A 19743-nucleotide genomic window follows, 5' to 3' on the forward strand; every position below is an offset into this window, starting at 1 on the left:
CCACAGAGGGCCTCTAAGAGACTCTACCCAGCAGTGTATCAAAGCAGATGCTGGGACCCTTAACCAAAATTTGGGCAGAGTGCAGGGAATCCTATGAAAGAAGGGGAGATAGTGGGACCTGGAGAGGACAGGAGCTCCACAAGGAGAGCAACAGAAACAAAATATCTGGGCACAGGGGTCTTTTCTGAGACTGATACTCCAACCAAGGACCATTCGTGGATATAACCTTGAACCCCCACTTACTTGTAGCCCATGGTAGCCCAGTATCCAAGCGGGATTCCCTAGTAAGTGGAACAGGTACTGACTCTGACACGAACTCAGTAGCAGGCCCAAGTGGGGAGCAGCTTTGCAAAGCAACAGAGGAGGACAACGAAGCCAGCCCTGATGAGACCTGATAAGCTTGTGTCAGATGGAAGGGGAGGAGGACCACCCCTCAGTGGACTTGGAGAGTGGAATGGGAGGAGATGAGGAAGGGAGGGTGGGATTGGGAGAGAATGAGAGAGGGTTTACAGCTGGGATACAAAATGAATAAACTGTAATTAATATAAAAATAAAAAATTAATTAAAAAGTATTTTAATGTTCTCTTTTAAAATGCTGAAATAATTAAATGAAGACATAAATCCCTGAATAGAGTCCAAGAGGAAATAAATATCTGAATGACTTAAGGCAGTTGATTCAGAATATGAAAATAGAATGAAATAAAAGGGTAGAAATACTGAGAAGAAAAAGTAAAGGTAAATGAATCTGGAAAAGAAAATTACAATAACCCAAATAAAGATCTCAATGGAAAACCTCAGCAATAAAATGACGACTGTAGAAGGCAGAAAATGGATATTTGAAGAAAATATAAAGGAGTTAGAGTTAGACCATTGAATCAAAAAAAAAAAAAAAAAGAAAAGAAAAATCTTAGAAAGCACATGAAAGGAGTGTATGAGATATTTAAGATATCATGACAAAACAAAACCTATAAATTATGAGTATAGAAAAATTCCTGATAAAGACAGTAAATATTTTCAATAAAACCAAAGAAGCAAACTTTTCAAATCTAGGAAAGAAGCATATAAGAATCCAAATGCGGAATACGATAGTCAAAACACTAAATATTCAGAAAAGCAACAAGGAATAAGGGCCAAGTCACATACAGAGACAGCCCATCAGAATAATAGGTGTCCTCACATCCTCACCACTCAAATGGAAAGTCTAAAGTTGATAAGAACTAAAACAGATATTTCTCTAGTTGTAAAAGACAACAGCTGCCAATCCAGACTGCTATATCCAGGACTAAGAAAGAACTAAACTCCAACAAGTAGACCTCTGACCTTTACACATATATTCACATGAACATACATAAATAAAGAAATGAATGCAAAAATTAATGAAAATGAATCAAGAAAATGAAGAGTTGGTTTTTTTTGAAAGAAGAGATAAGATTGATGAATTCTTAACTAAATTTCCCAAATGACAGAGAAGATCCAAAGTTAATATTAGGGTTACAAAAGGAAGCATTGGGACCAAAGAAAATTTCAGAAAATCATAAGGACTTTACAACTGGAAAAATATATTTAAAAAGAACAAATTTTTAGACACGTATCTATAGAAGTCCAACCAAAATAAGATAAAAATTTTAAACAGAAGTATAACAATAAAGGAAGCAATAATACAAAAAGGAAAGAATGAAAGAAAAGAAGAGAAAAAAAGAAAAAAAGACGTCTGAATTAGAAAAATCCCACTTTTTCTTCTTTGGTACTGCATTACGAGGTGGCTGCCATCTCTTTTGCAGTTTTTGGATTATTTCAGAAAAAAAGGATAGAAAAAGTGTAAGAGCCAGAGATGGTGAACAATTACAAAGAAACAGTGTCTTCCACACATAGCAGGACAGCTGCACATATGAAGTCACAGTGGTTATAAAAGTATCCACATGGTCCAGGCAAGCTTACTCCAGACCAAATCCCAGCATTGAGAGGCACACTGGGCACAAAGTTTCATGCCTAGCCAAGGAGAGACTGGGGTTTGTTAGCTGCTGGGGGAGGGAGAGAAAGTTTTCTCTAAGTGTGTAGTCCTGGTAAGTCAATTTACACTCCAGTGGAAGGTCACATATACAAGAATACTGGGGCAGGGCAAATTGGACTTGATAAATTAAAAAAGATACAATGTAGGGAAGAAGTAGGGTGGTTAGGGAAGGGGATGGTTCAGAATGGAAATAAAATTTATATGATCAAAACCCATTCTATAAAATCTCCCAAAAATGAATAAAAATTGCATGTTAAAAATAATAAAATGTAAGTGTATAAAAAAGTGTATGACATCATCAGCCAGCAGGGAAATGTAAATTATTAAAACTACTTTGAGATTTCATTTCAGCCCAATCAAAATGGCCATCATCAAGAAAGCAAATGACAACAAAGGCTGGCAAGTATCTATGGAAAGAGAAGGCCTTATCCACTGTTAGTGGTAGTGTAAACTACTGTAGCCACTATAGTGACTTCTCAAAAAGATAAAGGTAGAACTCCTGTATGACACAGCTATACCTGTCTTGGGCATATACCCAACAGACATTATTCTTTTGACAGAGGCAGCTGCACATCCATATTTATTGGAGATTTACTCATCGTAGCTAAGTAATAGAATCATCCTTGATCTCCATTAACTCACGGCCCAAAATAAAATGTGTAACAAAATGGGTGGAACTGAAAAGTATTATATTAAGTTATTTAATTTATTCTCAGCGAGACAAATGCTGTATGCCCTCTTTCATATGCAGATCTTGCTCTGAATTTTTTATTTTCATGTTTAAGTTGAAGTACAAACCTCTAGAAATCACGAGGAAAGAAAGAAGCAACAGGATATGAGGTAGTATGGGTTTGAAGGGGAGGTCTTGGTTCTGAGTATAGTGAAACACTAGGGAAAAAGCACTCGAAGAACAGAAGGGCTTAAATGGAGATATGATTTGGGGCATGTGATACATGTGTGTTTATAGGGAGGGGTCAATCAAAACTTGCAATACAACAACAACAAAAAAAAACATATGGGAACCTACTACTTTATAAGCTCATTAAAAATATATATAATTTCCAAAAGAGCTTTGAAGACAGTAACCCACATGGTGGGAGCCACATGGTTCCAGGAGCCATATATTTTTAAACAAAAATCCAAGTACCAGATAGTAGAATAACCCCTTATGAGTTGTTGGTCAGGAAGTCCCCAGAGACTCCCAAAATAATAGAAGCTACTGATCTTGTTTTTGTTGTTTGTTTGTTTGTTTGTTTGTTTGTTTGCCAGAACAAGATAGTAGACCCTCTTGTTTAAGATAACATGCAGTTTGGACACAAGACTAAGAAATCCAGCTGGAACTGACCTGGACACTTCATCCCTGAAGTCTAATGTTTATCATGACAAAAGGTGCCAATACAAGAATAAATGGCATTAAAGGTGTTATTCAGCTATGGAGTGCCTTCTGTTACTACAGTAACCTGCCAAATAAAATGTGCTTACTAACACGGAAGTTACATGACTATTTTGGGTATAATCAACCACTTTCATATTGCATCTGAAGCTTGCTTTATGGAAGGAAATTCATGTAGGGAACTATAAACCAAAGCTTATGGCTGAGGAGGCCACAGCCTCTGGGAGCAGGATAGGAATAGTGTTTTTTCACTAAATAGAGTTTTAATCAAACTGCCTTCTGAATGTGTGTTATATCCAAAGACTACTAGTGCTCTGAGCCTGAGCCAGAGAAAGATGATTAACAGAAAGTGACTCCTGAGTCCTTAGCCCTAAGTGAAATACCTAAAACAACCCCATCCAAAGCATAGGGAATATTATAGAAGAGAGGACAAAAAGATCCAAAGAGATGGATGATGGGAGACAGTGTTGTGAAATGCTGTCTTTAATATACTGTGGCTGTTGCTATCATGAACACAGAACATCTTGGCTACCTACATAAGACCTGTAGCCAGAACAAAACTACATGAAAGATCAAGGGGAATGGCTGAGAGGGAAAAGAGGGTCAGTGATGTGGGCGGGGGTGGTCAGAGCAGATAATTGGGGTGAACATGATCTCAATAGATTATATACATATGTGAAACTGGCACATTTAAAAGGTTCAAGAATAATGAGTCTGTTTACATAGAATGCCTTCTTTCTACCTTTGCTTAGGTACTCAACCCTTTTCCTAAATTTGGCTTAAAATCATTGTCTGCATGTAAGATCACCATTTTTTATGTCCCTACATTATTAAAATAAACACTTTCAACATTCTTCCTGGAAATTCCCTTTAAAACTTTTAAATTTTTAAAATTTAAAAATGTGTTTATTTCTATATTAGTTTATACAACAGTGGTTCCAAATGTTTCATGCTTTAGTTAGCAGGGCTAGTTCAAACATCTTCAGCAGTGGTTCTCAACTTATAGGTTGTGATTACTTTGATATTAGCATATCAGATATACTGCATATTAGGTATCTACATTAATATTCATAACAGTAGCAAAACTATAGTTATGAAACAACAATAGAATAGTTTTATGGTTGGAAATCACCAAAACTTGAAGAACTATATTAAAGTGTCACAGCATTAGAAAGGTTGAAAACCATTGTTCTAGAGTCTGACCCTGAACAGTTTATTTTTTATATATTTTAGCACAGTATAACTTTGAAAAAAAGTTTCCTTGTGATAGTTATCAGAACAAAGTTTAAGGAATGGCTACATCATAACTTCTTTGCAAAGTACCCATAATCACTTCTACTGACTGAGAAACAATGCTCAAAAATAGGGGCATTCTATTATCTTCCTAAGGCTGTGGCCCTTTAATACAGTTCCACATGTTGTGGTGACCCTCAATGTTGCTCCTTCATATCCGTAATTTTGTTACTGTTACAAATTGCAATGTAAATATGTGATATGCATGATAGCAGATATGAGACTCCAAATAGGTCTCAACCCACAGGTTGAGGACCACTGGTTAATGGGGTAAATGTATGGACGCTGCGAGATCTGAAAGCCAAAAGTCAGAGCTATATCACTGTCTCATTTTTAAAGATTTTATTTTTCATTTTTTAAATTTTTATGTCTTTCATGTGTTTTGTTGCATGTATGCATGTTTACCACATGCATGCAATACCTATCAGAAGAGGGTGATGGATCCCTGTAACTGGAGTTATAGACAGCTGCAAGCCACCATATGGATTTTAGGAACTGAACCTTGTCCTCTGGAAGAGTAAAACATGCTTTTAACTGCCGATCATTCTCTCTGGTCTCCCAGCCATTTCTTCAGTCTTTGCCCCTCCCCATTTTAAGATTATACAAATAGCAGAGCTTAGCAGATTTTTCCCCTGATGAGGATAATATGGGAGCTTGTACCTATGGCAGCTACTCCATGTTTATAAGGACAGCAGATACAAATGGATGGGCATAGGCTCTGCAGTTCTGAGGCCCGAGCTAAGTGCCAGAGCAGATATACTGTTGCTTCTGTTCTTGGTAATGAAGCCATCTGAAGTCAGCCCACACCCAGAACCAAAGCAAAAAGGAAATCTGGGAAACAGGTTTTCAGTTCTGCTAACTTCATAAGGTAGAACCCGTCACAGGGGTTCAAAACAAAACAAAACAAAAATCAAGAAAAGGCCTTTTTTAAGACCCTTAGGATATGTTAAATGTTTGTGTAATTACCAGCAATTCAACACTTAATGGGTTATAGCAGTGTTTGTTCAACAGAAACTTGGTTTTTACACCTTGCTCTCTAAAATAATTCCCAAATGGCAAAGTACAGGTTTCATTTTATAAAGAGTCTCCTAATACTTGATTAATTTTCTTCTCCCTTGAGACTGTTTAGTTCTGAGAACTAAAGAACTTTAGATTCTACTTACCCAGAACACAGCAGCACTGAAATCCAATTGAACTCAGCAGTAAGAAAAACAAAACAAAAAAGGGCTCTCAGTGTCCCTCATTTTCCACAGTGACTAAGGAAGCACAGGGTCCATGCTTGAACACTTTCTCCTCATTAGCACTTCAATCCCTGCACTCAGCTCCCAGATTCACCTGGTGACCTGAACTCAGACAAGGGGAAACTGAATGACAAGGTGATAATGAAGAAAGAATGTTCTGTCCTGCTCCAGACCCAGCTGGGATAAAGCAGCAAGATGACAGGAAGAAGGTAGGTCATGCAGGTTTTTAAATTATTTTTTTATCTGGCAAGCAGCATGCTAAAAATTCATTAGCACAAGGAAAGGAAGAGGAGGCTGCCCAGCAGTGAGTACAAGTTTGCCAGATAACTCAGACGCTTCATGCTTCTTGTGGGAGATGTTTTGTTTTGTTTTGTTTTTTACAAATCATAACATTTTTTTTCTATTATGTAACAACACTGACTGCACTGCTGTGTGGGAAGAGAAAATGAGAAGGGAGGCAGGAAAGAAAAGTTAAAAGAGGCCTACTCATTTTCTGAACCATGAAGAAGCATTAGCACCAGTCTGTCTTCTGTCTACTCAAGTTCTATCCCAAAACTTTTAATATTTTTTTCACAAAGTTTGCAATTGCTCTTTCAATGACAATGGTTCAACAGAATGTGCAGAATGTCTACATTACACAAGTGTTTTCCTGAGCTCTAGACCCAGGCACATTACTAAGCACTGCTTTTTCTAAGGTGCCAATCCCTACAAATGTAGGAGTCTGGTGGTAAAAAAGAGAATGGCTGGCAAGCAGATAGTATCACTGTCCCAGCCCTGAGAAGGTGCTTTGGATAAATCCCTTTCATCTTTCTGACAAAATAGGTCCTTCACTAACAGGTACTTATGCCAGGTTCTGGTTCCATTGCATCATTTTCTATCCTATTTATTCTTCCGTCCCACTTAATTTTTTTCTCTCTTTCCCATTAACCTTTCCCTAGCTTCTTCTTGACTCTTACTATGTACTACCTTTTTTGATTTAGCAGTCAAACGAAGCAGAAACATCATAAACTGATTTTCAGACAAAGGCACAAAGACCCCAATTCAGCCACCTTTAATAGTTTTGGTAGAATTAATATGATAGAAACAAGCATTGGGTTCTTAATATTTGTTTTTATCTAACTTTTTTGAAGGTGCTTCACCCACTGCAGAGTCTACACATGAGCATAGATGTTAAGGATGGATAAATATTTCCTATAACCCACAGTCACCATTGCATTTGACTGTGGTTCCTGAATGTAGTATTTTTTTCTTTCAACATTAAATGTTATATCTCTATATCTGCCTATTTTGCTGCTATGAATTTCATATCTCTTTCTGTCCTTTTACCAGAAATACCCAAATCTTGAAGCTCTTGTGAAATTCCAAGTAATTTTTAAGAGTTACTTTTTTTCTGCTTGGACAGATAGTATTCACTAAATTAGTTGCCTATACTATTATTTACATATTGGTTGCTTATTTACTCATTTATACTATTTTGACACCTGTTACTTTTGGAGTCAAAAGTATCCATGGTTCAACATTCAGTGATGTGAGTAAAACATAATGGATTTTAAGACATGGTCAAGTCCTCAAGAAGTCCACAACATAATTAGGAGGTGTCTAAAAACAGACACTCTTTGGTGAGGCATAAGAGAGTGATATGCCTGAGGACAGCAGGGAACCTGTTCCAGTTGTTTTTCTCATTGGTTTGTAGAGAGGGAAGGAGAGAAGAAGGAAAAGAAAGAAAGGTGAAGAGGAAGAAAATGATATATATTTTAAAGATACAAATTTTATAGAATTTTCAGGTGCTTAGAGCCATTAAATCAGGATCAGAGACTACACCGTCAGGAAGACAATTCACAGATGAGTTCCCACAGCACTGTAACATGCAGTATCACAGTTCATGTGGAAGAAATAAAACCAGAGACCTTGGGTCTGACAACACAATGTTACTGCTAGCTTTGCTTCACTGTCCAGGCCAGGTCAGTCACTACCTGCAGGTGCTGATAGGATAGTAATTTTATGTAATCTGACACAAGCTAGAGTCATTGGGGAAGAAGAACACACAACTGAGAAAATACACCTGTAAGGGAAGTGCATTTTCTTGATGATTGATATGGGAGGGCTCAGCTCACTGTGGGTGGTACAACTTCTAGGCTGGTGGCCCTGTGTGCTCTAAGAAAGCAGTCTGAGCAAGCCATGAGGAATAAGCCAGTAAACAGAATTCCTCTATGGCCTCTGAGTCAGCTCCTGCCTCCAGGGTTCTGCCCTATTTCAATACTGCTCTGAATTCCTTCAGTGATAGATTGTGATGTAGATACATAAGCTGAAGTAAAACCATCCTTCCTATTTATATGCCCTCTCCTTACCCAGATACTTTCATCATTATAGGCAGTTTGAAAGAGTCCATCTCCATAAGCTTCATTGTGGAATGCCCCTGAAGAAAGCAAAATTATATATTTGGGCTACTATGCCTATTTTTGAAGACAATAATGTAGGAGAATCGGGAAAAGAGTGATGTCAGGAGACCTTATTCAAAGAATAGAACATCCTTCCCCTAAGGCAAACTAGAATTAGCTCCAGCCACTGCTATGGCTGCAGAGACACTTCAGAGTATGTGGAGGTGGCTTATGTCCCATTACAATATTAAAATGCACATAAAAAAGATTCAGATTTAAGATACTAATGAGATTTGTGATGCATGTAACAGATAAACCATATATAAGAAAGCCTGTAGTAGACAAATGATGCAAAAATCCATACTACATGAATAGCTCAAAATCCTGGTTATGTAACATTAAAGACCCAACTCTTTGTACAGGGAGAGTCATTAAGCTGCTAAAATCTTTCCATCTCTGGCCGACTTTCTCCCTTAGAGTATATATTTTTTCTCTGTAAAGTTGTTCTTGCTTTGACTACTAGCTATGTGCCTCTGTTTAAATCCATATTCTGGTATACAAGAACCTGGAATTCTTCCAAAGGTACCCAGCAAACCACAGTATCTGCGAATATCAATAGAAGAAATTAAATTATAAATTCTATTGACTTCAAAAACTAATGGCATTTGGAAAAATACACATGACTCATAGAACTACCAAAAAGTTTTAACTTCTTTCTGTTTGATAACTACATCCTGCATGGCTTGGTCCTGGAAATCTAACTGGGGCAATGAAGGGATGAAGAAAGGACAAGCACAGAAAAAAAAGGAGATTGAGAAATTCTGGCTAAATAAACCTGACCAGTTCCACTACAGACTTCATTTTCTTGCTAGACAGAACAGGACTAAGAGTTACAGGAAAAACCACAGAAAAACAACAACCAATCAGAAAGAGCCAAGACATCCAGCCTGGAGAAATTAAGGTTGCTTAACTACCAGTTTGAAAAGTACCTAAGGCCTGACCAGATGGGCACCAGCGAATTCCAACTGAGGTTATGTAGCCATAGTAGGAATCCCCCTTTCTGGCTTTAAAAGGGGACTTCTAGCTCTCCTCAGGGTTGCCATCATGAAATAGAGGTAGCACCTTCAGCACACTGGACTTCTGCAGAATAAATGTCCTTTGTTGCTTGCATGCTACACAGGTCATTCTTTCAGTGAATTCTGGACCCAGATCAGATGAGCCATGCTCTTCGGATGAAGCAGCACCAACTACAAAACAACCTGGAACCATATCAAGTTTATTATGTAGTGCACAGGCAAGAAGAGTTAGAAAGTATCAGAGAAGTTAATCTGGGCATGAGGTCTCTGTAGAGAAGCAGTCTTTGGTTCAGATTGCAATCCTGCAATCTGAAAAACAAGTTTCAGTTGCTAGTTCTTCTACACACTGCTCAACCATTGATAAACATGCACACTTGAATCAGAAGAATGGTTTATCACACCTCTGAGCCTCACCTGATTTACCAATTCCCCCCAGCTTCCCACATTTGACTTTAGATAATTGCTTTTCACCAACTCTGTCTCCAAAGGCTTTACCACTGGAAATCCATTTCATGAAGTCCCTACCTTCAAATCCATTTAAAAACTGTTTTCAAACCCAAATGTCCCTCAACGGAGGAAAGGATACAGAAATTGTGGTACATTTACACAATGGAATACTACTCAGCAATAAAAAACAAGGAAATCATGAAATATGCAAGCCAATGGTGGGACCTAGAAAAGATCATCCAGATTGAGATATCCCAGAAGCAGAAAGACACACATAATATATACTCACTGATAAGTGGATAATAGACCTATAAGATAAGACAGCATAAACATACTAAAATCTGTACAACTAAAGAAGCTAAACAAGAAGAAGGATCCAGGTAAGAAGATCAATCCTTAGAAAGACAAATTGGATGGACATTGGAAGTAGGAGAAAATGAGAAATCAGGATAGTGTTAGGAGCTGTGCCTCTGGCAGCTGCTTTGATATTTAAATCTCAGCGGAGAGACTGCTTTTACCGGACCTTCTCTAAAGGCAGGGAGAATTTGCAAGTCCATCTCCTTTTGTTTGTGACAGCAGGTGGGATAGCTTGTGAGGATCACACCACTTCCTCAGGCTCCTCATTGAAATTAACCCATTGTTCTGAGATGTTTCTACTCTGGCTTAAAAACTCTACATAAAAAGACAGGCCCGCGGTTGCAGAAAGGAGAGTTGCTGCTAGAGGCTAGAGGCTTTTTGCTGTGGCTGTCCAGTCCGGACCTTCTTAAAAAAGCCTCCTGTGTGCTGTGTATTATTTTATTAATTTTAATCCTCACTCCCGACTCAAGAACCATTCGACTCTGCTGGCTGGCTCCGGCAGGATAGGAGCTCTACCATAGAGGGCCTCTGAAAGACTCTACCTAGCAGTGTATCAAAGCAGATGCTGAGACTCATAACCAAATTTTGGGCAGAGTGCCGGGAATCATATGAAAGAGGGAGTTAGTAAGACCTGGAGAAAACAGGAGCTCCACAAGGACCAAATATATCTGGGCACAGGGGCTTGTCTTAGACTGATTCCCGACCAGGGACCATGCATGGATATAACCCCGAACCCCTGCTCAGACGTAGCCCATGGCAGCTCAGCATCTAAGTGGGTTTCCTAGTAAGGGGAACAGGGACTGTCTCTGGCATGAACTCTATGGCTAGCTCCTTGACCTCCCCCCCCATGGGAGGAGCAACCTAGCTAGGCCACAGAGGACACTGCAGCCAGTCCTGGTAAGACCTGATAAGCTAGGGTCAGATGGAAGGGGAGGAGAACCTCCCCTATCAGTGGACTTAGAGAGGGGCAAGGAGGAGATGAGGGAGGGTGGGATTGGGAGGGAATGAGGGAGGGGGCTACAGCTGGGATACAAAGTAAATAAACTGTAATTAATATAAACAATTTTAAAATTATATTAAAAAACTGTTTTCAAGTTGGAGAAAAAGAAACACAGTTAAGCTGGATAATAATATAGAATTTAGACCCATAATGATCAATCTCTGGGGTTAGTTTGCAGACGTTAAATTTTTCCAAGGATGCAAGGCGAGACTGCTGACAGTAGAAGGGGTAAAAATCAGAAAAGGTTGAGAGACCTGGCACATGTGAGTTCTGAAATGTTTTCTCCAGCAAGAGAGAGTAAGAGATCACAGACTATTTACTTAGTTAAGGAACTGAGGGAACAGATACTGTCTAACAAAGAATATGTTTTCATAAAACCATTAGACAGATCCTAAAACAGCCTAATAAATTGCAGGCTCTTTCATTTCTGTAGTATCTTTTAAACTAAAACTACAAAGTCTCATTCCAACAGAAATCATTCATTCTTATAACCTCTCTGAGAGATTCTTCCAAGTGATGATGAAATAATTCTCCTCTCTATCACTACAAAAGCCTTATTGGCAGTGAAAAAGGAAGAATGAGGCAGAGCCTCCTTAACAGTCACTTAACAGTTGAAAGAAGAGAAGGAACCACTTGGGAGAAGATAAGCCACTTAGATTAAGCCACTTAATCTGAGGCTTAGAATTATAGAAATATCTTAATATCCACATCTGTGTTTAGACTGAAGTGGGTCCATTGAGTTGCCAAACACTTAGAATTGTTTGTCTGGTGTCCTGTACTTCTTGTAACAGAACCTCACCTTTTATGAAAGCAGCTTCGGAGAGTTAGGCTATGTTTCCTTAAACCAAGTTAGCAATCTCTCCAATTTCCATAGCCTTCCTTGCAGCTCTAGATAACCATGTAAGTTAGATGTAGACAATGAGAACAAGGGAAATCTACTGGGGATGAGTATACTTGTTCTGCTACAATAACACATTCACTTGGTATTGCACAAGACTGTCTTCTGAGCCAAACTGCTTCCATCTTCAGCAGTTCTGCTTCTTGGAAGTTTGCCACCTTTATTACTTAGCCACCTTTATTACTTTATTACTTTATTACCCCTTCCCTGTCTGCATGCCTTCCAGGGAAACAGTCAAACTCTCAGTCCCACAGGAGAAGGGATAGACATTGTTTATACCTTCTTCTTGGAAGGAATTTTAGCAACATGTGGGTATTATTTCAAGTGCTTAATAAAATAACCACTTCGTTTGCCACCACATTACAACTGTGATCCATTTGATAGAGAAACTGTTACTGTTGTTGAATATTAATATTTATTATTGATTTAACTTTTAGTTAAACAGTGGTTATTTCTAAACCAGCTGTTTACCCAAATCACCACACAGAGAAAAGGATTTATTTAATTAACCTAGAGCACAATGCTGGGCAATAGTTATTCCATCCCAAACCTCCAAGCCCGCATAGTTTCCTCCCATTCAAATTTCACACATTATACTTGCTTTTAGTCGTATCTTAGGTCCTGTTCATCTCTCCTCGTGGTTCCAAGTCCTCTCCTGTGGATCTCTCCTCTCCAACTCCTCCCACTTACTTCCTTTTCCTCCCTTCCAGACTTGGATGTCCCACCCTATTCTCTCCATTGCTCAGCACTGGCTGGATGTTTAATTGACAATACAGAGAACAAATGGTGGAATTTGTTCCACCTGCTAAGCATAGCAGGTGATGCTATGCTTAGAATAAGCATCACAATGTATTGAAACCAGATAGTGGGGTAGAGAAATCAGCATGTAAATGAACAAAGGTAAATTGTATGCATTCCACAAGAACATTATACCAACATTTCCCCCTTTAAGTACAATAAAAGACTCCTTTTCTTTCAATACATTAATCATTATTCAACAACATGTTACACTATCATTTGATAATGTAAACTAATTAAGTCTATTAATTCTTAAGATAGAGCCTGTCTAGGTCCTATAGTGTGCACAGTTTCTGTAGAAGAGAAAGATAGACTTCTTCAGTCCTTGAGTAAGTGATTTTTATAAGTTTCTGACAGTTGTCCCAATCACAAATGGGTTCCTCCCTCATCTGAAAATTAATTTGATGTGATATGAGCATGGAGAATAATAGTGCATTGAATAATTCTAATGCCTTGAGATTAAATATATACAAATGATGTTTATTATTGATCTGATAAAATTTTTCAGTAATCACTCAAGAGGATTATATGTGTTTTGTTTGGTGCAATGAAACATTCAAACTCACGTTATATTACTTAGGTGGTGGTTAAGATTCACTAGGTAGAATAGTAATAATGGGTTAATATTATTTGAGCTTGGACTTTCAGAACTATAGTTATTTTTTGCACAGAGCTGCTTTGATCATGCACCAGTTCAGAGGATCCTCAGATATGAAGTATGCCACCTTCTCACCTACTCTCAGATCTAAAATACAATTACAACTCATAAAAGCAAAAGCTATTTCTAGTTGTCAGTGTGCATTATGAGAGGCTAAATTAGACTGTAAACAAAACCGACAAGCTAATTGCATAGGAGACAGGATTAGCTAAAGAAAGTGAGTAGTAAGTTAGCAGTCACATTTAGGACTTCAGAAGGTATTCTCCTGGATAATCTGCTGTCTGAAAGTTTTCCATCCCTTACCAGAACCCCATGGGTACCCTTGCTTTCTTGAGATTTGCTTTACACTTAGCTGCCTCCAGGAAACTAAAAGTCCTCCAATGGCCAGTCCAAAACCCTCTCCCCACCCCAACACAAAGCTATGGTAAAATAGGACCTGCTGAGATAATAATACCTGTTTTATTCAGTTAGGAAGAAAACTGTGTTAATGAACACACGAGACATTTAACAATATGGCTTTCATTTTCAACACATCATTGCATGATATTGAATCTATCCATTTTCATATAAAACACCAGACTATAGAATGCTTTCATTTTGCCTATAAATAAATAAGCAATAGACACAAGAAACTTATTGGCCTAGTGGGAATGAGGGAGGGTTGTGACTCCTCTGCATATGTTTGCATCTTATGAACTCTATTCAGTTTCAGGGTGTCCCATTCATCTCTCTGAAAATCCAATTTTCCTCTTGCAGGTTCATCTGCCAGTTTTCTAATTTTCACATCAAACTGTATATTACTCATTGTCTGGCTAGTTGTTCTGGAAGAGTTTTTAATGTCTTAAACCCTCTGCTAGGATTTTCAGTTCACCTGCAGACAGTTGTGAAACCTCGTGTTTTTTAAGTGACCATTGCCTCACCCAAACACAAGACTGAAAAAATAAAACAAAAGAAAACAAACAAACAAAAAAACACCTCAAAAATTCAAACCTGAATGCATTTGATTCAAGCGAGGATCAGGGAGAATTACGCTTATTGAAAGGCAAGTCTAAGTTATTTAATACATCAAAATGGTCAATGAAAAAATGTGTGATTTCTTTCCTCTGAGTTCAGCACACAATCAATTGTCAATTAAGTCACTGATGAAAAAGTATAGAAATGATGGAACAAATGGTACTTGAAAACACACACACACTTCTGTAAGATTATATAGACATGTTATACACCTATGAAACCAAACTGTTATGTTTAGCATACACTTATTTTTACTTAAATTGTTTATGCAATAAAAGGATTTTTTTTTCATTTTAAAGAAATAACTAATTGTGTTTTAAATGGTGGTTATAATTTATAGAATCATTTCAACTTTGGCATGTATACCTGATCCATTTTCCATGTCTAGGCTCTGCTCCCTCACAGATCTACATTCCCCAAATCTATACAGTTCTTGCTGAATGAGAGCAGAATGGAGGCAGACCAGAGATGAAAAAGAATCACATCAAAGCCACCTACTTTTATACTTTCACCTATATAAACAATGAATTCCCATATGGCTTAACCATACTAGAAAAATCTTCCAAAAACCACAACAAATAAATTCTGACAATATCCACTCACTTATCAGACATCCTGAAACTCTACCCATTTGAGAATTATGTAGTTCTATTTCTTCCTGTGTCCATCTAAGTCAGAGATAACAACCTACATTCCTCAGAGGCCAAATCTAGACCACAACCTATTTTCATAAATATTTTGTTTAAACACAGTCATTCTGATTCATTGACTTAGCTGCTCTGTGGTTAAAATGAGAGACATGAAGAGTTAGTTAGGAGCTCACAAATGTCTAAAGTATTTATGACAAGTCCTTTTACAGTGTCCTAGTCTAAAGACATCTGAAGTCCTCAATAAGCATTAGTCCTCCCAATTAAGCCTTCTAGTCCCATACCATGAAGATGGAGGCCCTGTCCAGCTGAAATTGTATAAACAAAGGTCTGAGCTCTGTCCCTATCCATTCATTCATAGCTGCTTTCCATCTCTATCTCACTGTTGTTCTAATCTTAATCAATAGCCACTGCTTGTTTTTCCAAAGCCCTACGAGAATAAGGAAGAATGATTACCACCAGGACTCAGATGGTAAATTGTCATCCTTCTTAGCTCTATCACTGGGGATAGACTGGAGTGCAGAGGAGGCTGTTCAGCACAGTATCTGACTTAGAGAAAACCATTATAAGGTTTCTAGATAAAATATTACTCCTCACCATCCCTATCATTATTGCATGCCTCACACAAATGAGCTAGAAGAAAGCCTGCTTTCCTTCACAGCTCAAGGAACAGAGGCCATGCCCATCTCAGTGCATCTCTTTCATATTCAGAGGCAGGAGTTTGGGGAAAGAACTCTTCTGTTCTCCCAAAGCAGCTAGCTACTGCAAACTCTGGACATTTCCTCTTCAAGTATTTCATATGGATTTGCAAATCTGACCATATCAGTGAAGTTCACATCTTCACAGCTGGTGAGTAGGCCTAAGAAAGCAGTTATTTTGGTTTTTGAAAATGATATTTAAGTTTTTCAAGTTAATTAAAACTATTCCTTCCTTAAGCTTTTAAAATTCAACTTACAAAGTTTATTATTGTATATAAAATCTGACAAGGCCTTTTAGGGACCTTTCATTAAGCTGATCCCATTTTATAAACTTAAATATTTTTAAATAGCATTTGTAAATTTAATATATTCCACTTTATTTTATTAAGTTAATTTGTATGCTCACTAACATAGAGCATACACATAATTCATAAATAAAGAAAAAGCCTTCATCTTAGTCTGGTTTCTGTTGCTGATAACATAGTGTCAGAGGATAAAAGCTATAAATAAAAAAATAATTTGAATACATATTTTTGCCAAAACCAAGATTTTACATGTGATAACGTCCTTGCTGGCAAAGCCATAATGCATATAAGGCACTCTATGGAGAGGAAAAAAAAAAAAAAAAACAGCCAAAATGGCTTTTATGACAGATCCTCCCTAGAAGTTGCAGATTAATCTATTATGAGTATGGCCAGTGAGGTATTTCAGTGGATAAAGGCCATGGACATCTAATCTGGTGACTGAAGTTTGATTTGTCATGACCAACATGTGATGTGAGAGAATTGACTCTTGAAAGTTGTACTCTGACCACCACATGTGTATCTAGGCACATTCATGTCCACACATACTCCAAATAAAAATTATATATACATGCAAATATATGAATACACACACACATATATATATACACATACATACACACACATTCATGAAGAGAGCCCTAACAACTTAAAGTTTCCATAATTGCTTTACATGAGGATGTACATATCAGAGAAACAAACTATATTCATATCATCTCTTTGCCCACCCTCTCTTATTATTGTCTTTTTTATAACTACTTTTGATTTTTTAATATTAATTACAGTTCATTTACTTTGTATATCAGCTGCAGACCCCTCCCTCATTCCTTCCCAATCTCACCCTCTCTCCCTCATCTCCTCCTTGCCCCTCTCTAAATCCACTGATAATGGAGATTCTCCTCCCCTTCCATCTGACACTAGCTTATCAGGTCTCACCAGGACTGGCTGCAATGTCCTCCTATGTGGCTTAGCTAGGTTGCTTCTCCCACGGGGGAGGGAAAAAGAGGTAGCCACTGAGTTCCAGTCAGAGACAGTCCCTGTTCCCCTTACTAGGACACCCACTTAGATGCTGAGCTGCCATGGACTACGTCTGAGCAGGGGTTCGGGGTTATATACATGCATGGTCCCTGGTTGGGAATCAGTCTAAGACAAGCCCCTGTGCCCAGATATATTTGGTCCTTGTGGATTGTCTGTCCTCTCCAGGTCTAACTAACTCACTCTTCTTTCATAAGAGTCCCTGCACTCCGACCAAATTTGGCCATGAGTCTCAGCATCTGCTTTAATACATTGCTAGGTAGAGTCTTTCAGAGGCCCTCTATGATAGGCTCCTATCCGGATTCTTGTTTTTGTCTAATTCCAATGTCCATCCCATTTGTCTTTTGAATTAAGGATTGAATATTTTACCCTGGGTCCTTCTTCTTGTTTAGCTTCTTTAGGTGTACAGATTTTAGTATGTTTATCCTATCTTATAGGTCTAGTATCCACTTATAAGTGAGTATCTACAGTGTGTGTCTATCTACTTCTGGGATACCTCAAACAGGATGATCTTTTCTAGGTCCCACCATTTGCCTGCAAATTTCATGATTTACTTGTTTTCAATTGCTGAGTAGTGTTCCATTGAGTAAATGTACCAAAATTTCTGTATCTATTCCTCCATTGAGGAACATCTAGGTTGTTTCCAGGTTTTGGTTATTATGGATAAAGTGGCTACAAACGTGTTTGAGCAAATGTCCTTGTTGTATACTTGAGCATCTTTTGTATATTGCCTAGGAGTGGTATAGATGGATCTTGAGGAAGCACTATTCCTAATTGTGTGAGAAAGCACCATATTGATTTCCACAGCTGCCGGGGCCAGCCTGGCAGAGTCGAACGGTTCTTGAGTTGGGATTAAAATTAATAAAATAAACACACAACACACAGGAAACTTTTTAAAGGTCCAGACTCGACAGCCATGGCAAAAGGCAGACTGCTGCAGCAATCAGCGTCAGCAGTAAGCCTCAAGTCTCTGCCTGCCTCCTCTGTCTCCAGCCTTCTTTTTTGTCTCCAGCCTTCTTTTTCCGTAACTGTCGGCCTGTCTTTTTATTGTAGAGTTTCTGAGCCAGAGTAGAAACATCTCAGAACAATAGGTTAATTTACACAAGGAGCTAGAGGAAGAGGTGTGACCCTCACAAGCTATCCCACCTGCTGTCACAAACAAAAGAAGATGGACTTGCAAGTTCTCTGCCATGAGTAAAGGCCTGCTAAAAGGCATCTCTCCACCGAGATTTAAATATCAAAGCCGGCCGCTTGGAGTCATGGCTCCTGACACACAGCGGTTATACAAGTATACATTCTCACCCTTTCTCCACAACCTCTCTGACATGTGTTGTCACTTGAATTTTTGATCTTAGCCATTGTAATGGGTGTAAGGTGAGATCTCAGGGTCATTTTGATTTGTATCTCCATCATGGCTAAGGACGTTGAACATTTCTTTAAGTGATTCTCTGCCATTTCTACATTCCTCTACAGAGAATTCCCTGTTTAGCCCCACACCCAATTTTTTAATAGGATTGCTTGATTTATTGCTTTTTAACTTCTTTAGTTCTTTATATATTCTGGATATCAGCCCTCTGTCAGATGGAGGGTTGGTGAAGATCCTTTCCCAGTCTGTAGGCTGTCGCTTTGTGCTGACGAGTGTCTTTTGCTTTACAGAAGCTTTTCAGTTTCATGAGGTCCCATTTATTGATTGTTGTTCTTAGAGCCTGCGCTGATGGTGTTCTGTTCAGGAAGTAGTCTCCAGTGCCAATGAGTTCCATTATCTTACCCACTTTTTCTTCTAACCGATTTAGAGTATCTGGTTTTATGTTGAGGTCTTTGATCCACTTGGACTTTGGTTTTGTGCAGGGTGATAAGTATGGATCTATTTTCATTTTTTTCTGCATGTAGACATCCAGTTGGACCAGCACCATTTGTTGAAGATGCTGACTTTTTTCCAATGAATGGTTTTGGCTGCTTTGTAAAAACTCAAGCTACAGACACTGAGAAAATCCAAACAATCATTAGGTCATACTACAAAAGCCTATATGCCACAAAATTCGAAAATCTAAAAGAAATGGACAATTTTCTTTATAGATTCCATTTACCAAAATTAAGTCAAGATCAGGTGGAAAGATTGAATAGTACTATTTCCCCCAAGGAAATAGAAACAGTCATCAAGAGTCTCCCTTCCAAAAAAATTCCTGGGCCAGATGGACTCAGTGCAGAATTCTACCAGACCTTCAAAGATGTGCTAACTCCAATTCTCTCCAAAGTATTACACAAAATAGAAACAGAAGGAACATTACCAAATTCATTCTATGAAGCCACAGTCATCTTAACACCTAAACCACAAAAAGCCCCAACAAAAAAAGAGAACTTCAGACCTATCTCTCTAATGAACATTGATGCAAAAATACTCAATAAAATACTTGCAAACCGAATGCAAGAACACATCAACGATATCATCCACCATGACCAAGTAGGCTTCATCCCAGGCATGCAAGGGGAGTTCAAC

At 38.3% G+C, this 19743-nt stretch overlaps 1 protein-coding gene across 1 annotated transcript in view; it reads right to left on the reverse strand.

Annotated features, from left to right (window-relative positions):
- Kdm4c (lysine demethylase 4C) overlaps positions 1 to 19743 on the reverse strand; it is a 275732-nt gene that overhangs the window by 34851 nt on the left and 221138 nt on the right. The gene's annotated exons all lie outside the window — the stretch shown is intronic.

This window comes from Psammomys obesus, unplaced genomic scaffold (genome assembly GCF_907164565.1).
Source record: "Psammomys obesus unplaced genomic scaffold, mPsaObe1.curated_primary_1811, whole genome shotgun sequence".
Taxonomy (NCBI): domain Eukaryota; kingdom Metazoa; phylum Chordata; class Mammalia; order Rodentia; family Muridae; genus Psammomys; species Psammomys obesus.